Source organism: Marmota marmota, unplaced genomic scaffold (genome assembly GCF_001458135.2).
Source record: "Marmota marmota marmota unplaced genomic scaffold, marMar, whole genome shotgun sequence".
Classification (NCBI taxonomy): domain Eukaryota; kingdom Metazoa; phylum Chordata; class Mammalia; order Rodentia; family Sciuridae; genus Marmota; species Marmota marmota.
In genome coordinates this window covers 1,938,478-1,949,176 of record NW_025999943.1, presented here as the reverse complement: position 1 = coordinate 1,949,176, position 10,699 = coordinate 1,938,478, and positions in this window count along the sequence as shown.

The following is a 10,699-nucleotide window of genomic DNA, read 5'->3' as shown; positions in this document are numbered from 1 at the left end:
TGCTAAGAGCCAAGTATATGATGCATGGCATTTTTGGTCGAAAGGTGACGCCAGCTAGCCATTGAGATGATATGATTATGTTAAGATTTGCATTCATATGGATATTGGACTCCTGCTGTTCACCTAGGCCGGCTACGGGACTCCTGGAGAGTTCCCATTGGTTGGGGAAGTACAGTAGGAGGGAGTTCCGGGGGAGGAGCTCGCTCTGCGGTCCGGGAGGAGGCCGCGTGGGTGGAAAAAATCTTCCCGGTACCGGACATTGGCGGCAGTTTCAAAAAATAAACTTTGTTCCTGCTTGAGTGGCTCGTGATTTTGTGCCCAGCCAGACTGCGGCAGGAGGGGGGATAGTAGAGGATAGGAAAGGTAGCAGAACACAACAGACACTAGTATGGCAATATGTAAATCAATGGATGTGTATTTGATGTGATTCTGCAATCTGTATATGGGCTAAAAATGGGAGTTCATAACCCACTTGAAGCAAAGTGTGAAATATGATATATCAAGTACTATGTAATGTTTTGAACAACCAACAATAAAAAAAAATGAAATAAAAAAAAGTTGATGTGTGAGAGAATGCAAAAAAGTGTAGGGTGAAATGATTGGTTCCTGAGACTTAACCTAATCAGTGTGTTAATCCACTGATGATAATTGTAGGTAGGTAGGGTGTGACTGAAGGAACTGGGTCTCTAGAGGTATGTCTTTGGGATGTAGATTTTGAGAAGAGTGCTTTCTCCCTGGCTCCATGCTCCGCCCCCTCCTTCCTGGTGTGGTGTTCCCAGAGGATATTCTCCACCACACACTTCTTCCTTAATGAGCCCCAAGGAATGGAGCCAGTCTTCGGTGGACTGAGTCTTCTGAAGCTCTGAGGACCCAGATAAACTTTTTCTCCTAGAATAATTCTTGTCAGGTCTTTTGATCACCACATTGAAAAAGCTTTCTAAAACAGTATATAAGGGTTCCTTTTCCCCCAGATCCTTTCCAGTATTTATGTTTTTTTGTATTCTTGATGATTGCCATTCTGACTAGGATGAGGTACAATCTCAGTGAGTTTTGATTTGCATTTTCACGAAGGCTAAAGATGTTGACCATTTTTTCACATAATTATTGGCCATTTATACTTATTCTTTTGAGAAGTGTCTGTTCATGTGCTCATTTATTGACAGGGTTATTTGTTGTTGTTATTTTTATTTGGTCTTCAGTATTCTAGATAGTTAACCTTTGTCAGAAGTGTAATTGGCTAAGGCCCTTTTTCATTCTCTCAAGTGTTTGTTTTGCTGTGTAGCTTTTCAGTTTGATGAAATCCCACTTGTTGATTATTGTTATTATTTCCTGGCTATAGGAATCCTAAGCAGGAAGTTGTTTCCTGTGTCTATATCATAAATGGTTTTTATTTTCCATGTTTTCTTCTAGCAATTTCAAACTTTTTGGTCTAATTTCTAGGTCTTTGGTCCATTTTGAGTTGAACTACAGGATAAGAGAGAGAGAGATGTAGTTAATTCTTCTACACATGGATATTCAGTTTTCCTGGCAATACTTATAAAGATGTAGTCTTTTCTTCAGTATATGTTTTTTGTACTTTTGTCAAGAATCAGATGACTGCAGTTTTGTGGGCTTGTCTCTGTGTTTTTTATTCTATTCTTTAGGTGTATATGACTGTGTTTATGTCAATATTATGCTGGTTTTGTTACTAAGGCTCTGTAGTATAATTTGAAATCAGGTGTTGTGCTACCTCCAGCATTGCTCTTTTTGTTCAGAACTGTTTTTTTTTTGTTGTTGTTGTTGTTGTTTTGTTTTGTTTTTGTACCTTTTAGTGTCTTCTACTTTCAGGTGTCAGGACATTTCTTACTCTTAGTGTTGACAGTCACAATATTCCCTACAGATTCATGAAGACAGAGAGTCTTGATAGAAAGGTGGCAAAATTCTAAGTATACATGACTTGGATATGCAGATATGCCTTTGAAAATACAATTGCTTTCCTACTAAATATATCTGCATTTCTATTATAAGGGATTACAGAAAGATTTGTAATTGAGAACAGGTGTCCAAGGGTCTTGTTTTTTGTCCTTATTTTAAAAATAATGCTTTGTTACCACTAATGGGCCATATTGCATTTTCTTCTTTTGTTTTTCCCTAGCATTTAACTTTTTGTGTGCTTTTGCTTTTCTTAGTCCATCATATTAGAACTTGCTACATATCTAAAAGTTAAATATCATATCTTGAAAAACTTTTGCAAACCACTGAATGACACTCCACTATGTTCTGTTTCATGTAATTCAATTTGGTTTCTACTTTTTCAATAATAATTTCTATATAGATTTTTCTCTATAGATTTTTTTCTTAAAAATATTTTATATCCATTTTGGCAAACATTAGTGAATTATATATATAAAAAGTGCATAATTAGTGATATTAAATTGAACTTAATTTTCATCAAATCAAACTCCTAATTTAAGATTATTAAAATAATGTACTAGTAGACTAATTCAGTTGATAGATATTATGTATCCATTTAATAGCAAAAAATTAAAAATATTAGTTGAGGATACATTTACATAGATCCAGACCACATTCTATGAATATAATAATGCATAACACGCCTTTCTTTATTTTTCCTTTCTGCCAATCAATGGCTATGTACTACAGACTATGTACTGGGTACTCATAACATGCACAGTACTGTATTGTTTGAAGTGAGTGTCCATCTTACTGAGGTAGACAGAATGATTTAAAATAATGGTTATTTATATAAATACACACACACACATTTATAAACAGTACATGAGCATTGACAGCATTATTCTTTGAAAAAACATTGAATATTTTACCTTATGGAGCCTGGGTTCTTTATACCCAGTATGCTACAGGCACATGCAAGAGATAAAAAAAAAAATCTATGCTGTTTTATATGTCATTCAACCTTTCTCAGCCAGTTTATTTACCTGCAAAATGCTGCCTTTATGGTAATTTTCTATAGTAAATCTTCCTTCTCGAATTGTGTACTTTGATTATAAAAAAATAATTATATACAAAATGTATATATAATAAATGTATAAAATATATGAAAAACTCTAAATATTACATTGCATTTATCCTGTGCCTCTATTCATGTATATTTGCATATTCTAGTTATATTAATAAACCCCCAACATTAAAAGCTTTAATCCTAATAATAATGATAATAATAATTATTATCATTATTATTTCACATTGAAGTTCTTAAGAGAGCAAAGTCAGTATCAATATACTCATTATCAGCATTTTTCCAAGGTAATTTAAAATTATTAGCTATTTGTGATTTAAAAGATGCTAGATTAAATTTTATATAGTCACTAAGGATATTATTCCAATAAAACCTTTTCTATTGTAGATTAGGCTGGAAATATAGTCATTCTGAATATTACATTGTGCTCTGACCTAGGACAAGCTACTATGATCCATTAAATATGTAGAAACAGTGTAACTGTAGATAAGTTAGTCCAGATTTATTTTGGTAATTACATTATATTAAGAAGAATTACGCATGTATTTATTCTTGATTTTCTTCACTGTGCTAACACAAAATGAACTAAATAGAAGAATTAATTCATTGCTTACAGAAGGATAAAGCAATGTTTGGAAACTTGAATCATGAGAGAGAACAAATATTTGGAAAAATGACAAACTATATAGGGACTTTACAAAATTAATGTACTTGATACATTCACCTAATGATTTCATACATGGAATTTTTTATTTATCAAAACTCCAAATGCATACATTGTTAGGCAAAGATTACTGAACAACTATAAACATTTGTTTCATGTTCTGTATGTGTATGTCCTGAAGGAAATATAAAATAATCATAGGTGTTTTTGTATTAAGTTATTAATTATCTAGTTGACATAAGGCTGACTTAACAGTAATTATTAACGAAGTCCTGGAGATGTTCAAAGATTAAGAAATTCAACTTACTTTTCTGAAGTTTTACCTGCTTGTTTTAGTTAGCTTTTTAACTGCTTTGATTATACGACTGACCATAACAATTTTAAAGGAGGAAGAGTTTATTTGGGGGCTCCCAGTTTCCGAGGTCTCATCCAGAGACAGCAGGCTTCATTCCTCAGGTCTCAAGGACATCATGGCTGAAGAGTGCACAGTGGAAGCAGATCAGGCAGCAGCAGAGAGAGAAAGATAGAGAGATTCCCTTCTCCAACCAAAACCTACCCACCTTCAGTTACCACTCCATTAATTCCATCAGGGAATTAATTCACTGTTTCGATTAAGGCTCTCATAACCTAGTAACTTCTCTTCTAAACCTTCTTGCATTGTCTCACACATTAACTTTTGGGGAACACATCACATCCAAACCATAATACTGCTTTTATATAAAGTGGGGATAATTATAATAAATAATTCACAGTACTATGAGAAGTAAAATCATTAGCCCAATGCCTAATATTTAATAATTGCATCATGTGCTCTATATTCTGTCATGATATTGTTATTATTAACATTGGATAGTTTTTAAAATTTTTAATTTAGTTGGGTTTACTGGTACAGACCAGTACTGACCATGTTGGAGGCTTGACGTGGGAAGATCACAAGTACAAAGCCAACCTGGGCAATTTAGCAAGATCTTACCACAAAAATAATAAAAAATAATAATATAAAGGTCTGGGAATGTAAGTCATTGGTAGAATGTCCCTGGCTTCAATTTTCAGTACTATACACACAAGAATCTTAATTTAAAATAATAATGTAATTTTTCTATAAGGTATAAAGAAGATAGAAGATAGTTTATCACTGGTAATGTTGAGGATTGAGTTGTGTATTAAAATATAGCCCAATGAAGAACAACCAGAAATGACATTGTGTATTAAATACAAGTAATTTTGGTAATAATTATTATAATTATTTTGGCCTAGGGGTAAAACAAATGATGGCTATTAATCTAGAACTAAAATAAAACATTTTAAATGATCTTTCCCTTTGTGCATTATAGTTACATGATTATACTGTGTATGTTGGTGAATAAAGGAAAAAAAAAGAGGCAAGGTTGAAAGCAGACATAGAAAATATAATTGCTCTTATGTACATTCAGAGACTGTATTGGTTCAGAAAGGATCAGGCTGATTGATACAGAGAAGCAGAAGGAGAATATACTCCAGGTTCACTTCAGAAAAAATTAGCTGTCAATTTTTTTTTCTTCCTTCTGTATGAAAAGGAGTTTTTCAAATTACTTATTTGATTATTGCCTTGAAAATGGAATAGCATAAGTTCTATCTTTCTACTTAAAAAAAAACTCAGTTATATTCATTCTGGCGTTAATACCTTTGACTGACAGGTAAGTATTCTTTAAGGGCTTTGACATGAAGAAATGACAATGGAATCAAGTAATGGAGGGATAATTTGTTCAGGTTATAAACCCACGTCCATTAGCAAAGATAGAAATTCTTCTCAAACCTTTATATTTATGAATCAACTGCAGATACTGATAAAATGCAGGGTATTTTGTTTGGAACCTGACATTTTCATTTCTCAAAAGTTTCCAGGTCTGTCAGCCCATATTTTGATTAGTAAGGGCTGGGATATACCCAATAAGTGCATTAAAATTATTCACCACTAATATTTTTATAATTTTGTGTCAAGTAAGTATTCTTTTTCTTTTCAAATCCTAGAAACAACTTATTATTACATTATTTTTAGTCATGTACACATCTTTTTAGCTTTTATACTTCTTGATAAAAAAAATACAGCTTAAATTCAGTAATTTCCTGGACAAATCTTGCTAAAGATCATGATATAGAAACCTGGCAAGTCATTAAGCATCTTACCCAAGTACATTTTAAAGATATTTGTAGTTGCAAGAAATACCATTTGAAATGAGCAGATTATTAACAAAATAAATAGTCACTTACTTTTTTAAATGTAATTTGAATACATGTTTCTTCTCTATTTGAAGAAAATCTGTGTTATGCTTTAGACCATACTAATTGGCAGAGTCTGGAATAGTTAATGATACAGCTGAGCTTAAATTTGTGGAACGGCTATAAAAATAAGCATGCGGATCCCAGAAGTAAAAGTTAAATGCGTGGTCATGGTTTCCAGATATTACAGTTCTAGTTCTACTGCCAAAGAGACAATTGATAATAGTATTGTTTAGGCATAATTTGTCATATTTTAAGATTAGGAAGCTTAGAGAAATTAAATAATTTTTCCAAGTTCCCAAAGCTGTCAAAAACAGAGGCAGGACTCATTTCCAGGTTGGCTAATACCAATTGCCTTATTGTTTGGACAGATGTGCCTGCAGTTAATAGAAAGACTTCTGATGCACTGGTGCCTTCAATTAGCCATTTGTAGCATCCTATCTTGTTTATCTAAGAAATTTGGGGTCAAAGTTTGAGTTTGTTTTAGGAATCTGTCCTAAATTTACATCTTTCTAAATAACTATTTATCTTAATCTTTTGTAATTAGATAATATATTTTATTCAACACTAATATGTTTTATACCTTATTTTATTTGATTCTATGTAAAATAGGTGTTAATTTAGTATAGTAACTAAGTGTTTAAATTTCTCCTCTCAAGTGATGAAAAAAAAATTATTTTTTTTCTTAAATAGTGGTCTCATTATATTACTATACATAATGGGTCATTATTGACAGAATTAACTGTTAATTTCAAACAGAATGAAACCTTAAAATAAATTCATTTTACTCATATTTTATGAAACACAATATTTTGTGCATTTAAAGAAAATGACAGTATTTTAATATCTCCTTCTATGCAATGTTTATGAAATAAATATTTTTATGTAATAAAATTTTTACCTTACTCTTTTATAGCACAATAACATTAACTGAATCAGAATTATAATGATTAAATTTTTACCTATATATTAGTGATAACAATGATGCCCTAGGATTTTATATTATAAAGAATATTATGCAGTGAAAAAATAACTATGCAGCAATACAACATGACTCTACTTTTTTTTCTTTATTTCATTTGTCCATACGAGATTTTTATATAAGGATATTGTTCTCTGTGTAGGAAAGTAGGGATATAATAGTTTTTCCCCCATGTATCTGACCCTAAGAATTAGAGAGTCAATCTGTAGTGCAGAGTCAGTATAAGACAAAAATCTGCAGTCATTAGCCAAGCCAAAAATATTGAGAATAATCCATTTTTACATAATAATTGGAGTCATGACCTTAGTATAAAATAAGAGCAAAATATATTGACTTTCATCTGTGAAAAATATTAGCTTCTAATGTATGATCTTTCTTAAAATGTTGGCTATCTTTAAATGCCTGCTTTTCTCCATGGTGGCTTTAGCTCTGCAGAAGTGTTCCTTAATGCAATCTAATTGACAGTGGGAATGTGAGACTGAGCCGCCTCACCGCCCCTTATGCTAACCATCGGGGCTGAGGTTCCTGGACAGAAAATAGTTGATGGTTTCAATTATGCCGGGTCACAGTATCATTGGCCTGATACTTTTCAAATAATCAGGATCACATTTCCAAAGGTTCATTCTTATCATTTTATATGAGATGTCATCACTTAGAACTGAAAGTAAGACAAAATGCTTAGTCTTCTTGGGAAGCTAAAAATCATCTTAAGAGAAATGAAGACTTGAAGAATTTTTAGTCTCCCTAATAGGGAGATAGACAAGTCATCATCTTGTGTTTAAGGAAGCCTGTGTGCAATCATGTTTGACTCGAAAATATAATTTAACCATTTTTTTTTGTCCCATCATCACAGTTCTGGAACACTTATAAAATTTTGAGTTGAGCAACTATATATTACTATGGTATCATTGAAATAATTATTATGTTCACAGAATTGAAAAATTGGAACTGAATGTGTTAACAGATGTGCATTTATTTTCATGGTATCTATTCTGATTCTATTATTTATTATGAATAAGACTTAAGAAACAGCCATTTTTTAAAGATGATAGGTAAATCTTTAATTGCATATTTACAGGTAAGCACACTTTAAAATGTTATATAGGAATTATGTCATTAAATTATATATTAAGAACAGAAATATTAAAATTTATATGAAAAACACTTTAAAGTATCTATCATATTTTCTTTGCATTCCTGTTCTTTTTCTCTAATACATTGGCAATCATTTTTCTATATATTTTATGTTGTAGATTCTCCTTGCTATTGCTGATGAATAGAGGGCTGTCTCACCTTTGTATGTGGAAAGGGGGTGGATTTTTTTTTTAACTTCATGACATGAGTTCTTTATAAAGCAAAAGTAATGTAGCTTCTATTTAAAGAAATATGTGTCATAGTCTAAATGTAGAGTGCCATCTAGTGATAAGATTTCAATCAGTTTTTTAATTAAAAAAATAGTAGTAATGTTTTCATGTTACTGTCACTGTGAATTTTTTTCCTGGAATTATAAAATAATATCCAATATGAATCCCTTAGGCAATTAATGCAATATTTTAATAAGCTTTACTAAAATTGCCATCTTGAGAAAAAAAACTTTCAACTAAAAAAAATGATTTAAAACTCATAAAATTACATGTCACCTTAGGAACAATAATATGCCTTGAATATAGGTTATAACACAGCAGTGTTTACATACAAATATCTTAAGATAATTAACATTAACTGAGATAGTCAGTGTTTTCTTGGTGTTCAATATCTGCTCAATATATTCTGGTTGAATTACATCAAATAGTAAAGAATAAATGCCACAAAAATTAGCACTTAAAAAGTGTCAAGTAACAACAGGAGTATAAAAATCAAAACTTGTCCCTTGTAAATTTGTTTTGAATATTTTCTCTTTTTAAATTATTAAAATATTTTAATCTAAAATATATACTATATCCTTGAAATTGAATATAGTAATTCATGATAAAAGAAGAAAGGAAAATAAAAGTGAAAGAAAAAAAGGAAAAGAAGAAAGGGAATATAAAAATAAAACAAAGGCCAAAAAAGTGAGAGAGGGAAAAGAAGGGAGGATGATCTTCATTTAATCCAAATCCATCTCCATTTATTTCCTCTCCATAAAGATCATTTTAATTGGAGGCAACTGAGACCTATGTCATGTAAACTGCTATGTGTCATAATTTTATATTTCTATTAAATTTTATTATTCTTTGCAAATAATGTTTCAATAATGCTTTGCCAAACCTATAGTATAAATGATTTTATAAACATTTGCACCAATATTTAGAAAGTTCTTTATTTAATGGAAGATCTATATTCAAATCATGAGTTGTAACTCTTTTTGTTTAAAAAAAAAATTTATGCGTTGATGGACCTTTATTTTATTTATTTATTAATATGTGGTGCTGAGAATCAAACCCAGTGCCTTACCCATGCTAGGCAAGCGCTCTACACTGAGCTACAACCCAGACCCTCTCATGTGAATTTTGGGGAAAAATGATAAAGGTGACAATTTTCAACCAAGTGCTGACTTCAGATCTTGCTTACTTCAACATACTAGTTAAGCCTCTAGTCTCTGGTCCAGTTGACCTCATGTGGCTTCATTACGATATTGGTTTATGTACAAAAAAAAAATCAACTTCTTTGATATAGAACAAAATCAATGAACCAACCAAGAAAAATTTTGAAAGCATGTAGCTTATACAGGAGAGTCAGCACTGATTTTCCTTTGAATGGCAAAATCTTCCAGGAGCCAGTGTCCCCTCTTCAAAGCCTCTCAGGTTAATATGTGTAGAAAAACAGAAGGTTTCAGGAGATTTCAGAGATCACAGAGTCTCTGGACCCCCTTAATTTCACCTGATCCAATGACTGATTCCTTAAATCAATATTTTGTCACAATCACTGATTTTAGAGCTCTCCAATTATGCTGATTCCACCCAGTAGGAAGAGGTATTTTCTTAATCAAATGAACTTTTTATTGTTATTTTAATAAATAATGTAATTTACATTAGAGTGTAAATTAAAGAATAAACTTCTTTTTAAATTTTTTAATTGTTCCCTTTTTTTACGGTGACCAGTTCCTGAATTAATAATGTGGTTAATGCTTTCAGGTCAGTTTCTTGAAGGGTGCTGATAAAAGATCTATTAGAGGGGCTGGGGATGTGGCTTAAGGGGTATCATGCTCACCTGGCATGCACGGGGCGCTGGGTTTGATCCTCAGCATAAAATAAAAATAAAATAAAGATGTTGTGTCCACCGAAATATAAAAAAATAAATGAATAAATATTAAAAAATTATTTCTCTCTCTCTAAAAAAAAGAAAAGATCTATTAGATACCAGAAAAATGATTTCAAGCCCTATGAAGCCATATACCATTGTTCTAGTATTGGCCTCACTGTAAGGATATTTATGTGAATTTTTGCCACTAATCGGCTGTCATCATAGGAAGTCACTTTGGCTTAGAAATTTAGTCAGTGAGCAAATCATGGGGGACATACAAAATGAGTATGGCAGCATCTGCCTTCAAGGATATGGAAAATATTCTGTAGAATGCTCCTTTGCTCCTATCACCTTGACAATCACAAAAAATGAAGGTCATGCTAAATATGTTTTGTCTTAGAACATACTGCTTTCAGTAAATGAATTAGGAATAACTTTGTACTTGTCAGTAAAAACTGGCCTTGAGCAAATTGTGTTCCCAAGCAGCAGTTGATATTTGTTATTTTTAGTCCTCATTGCTAACTCTGCTTTCCTTTCAGAGAATCATTGTTTCCCAATTTCTGTAACCTTGATAGAGTTGTAAATATGTATG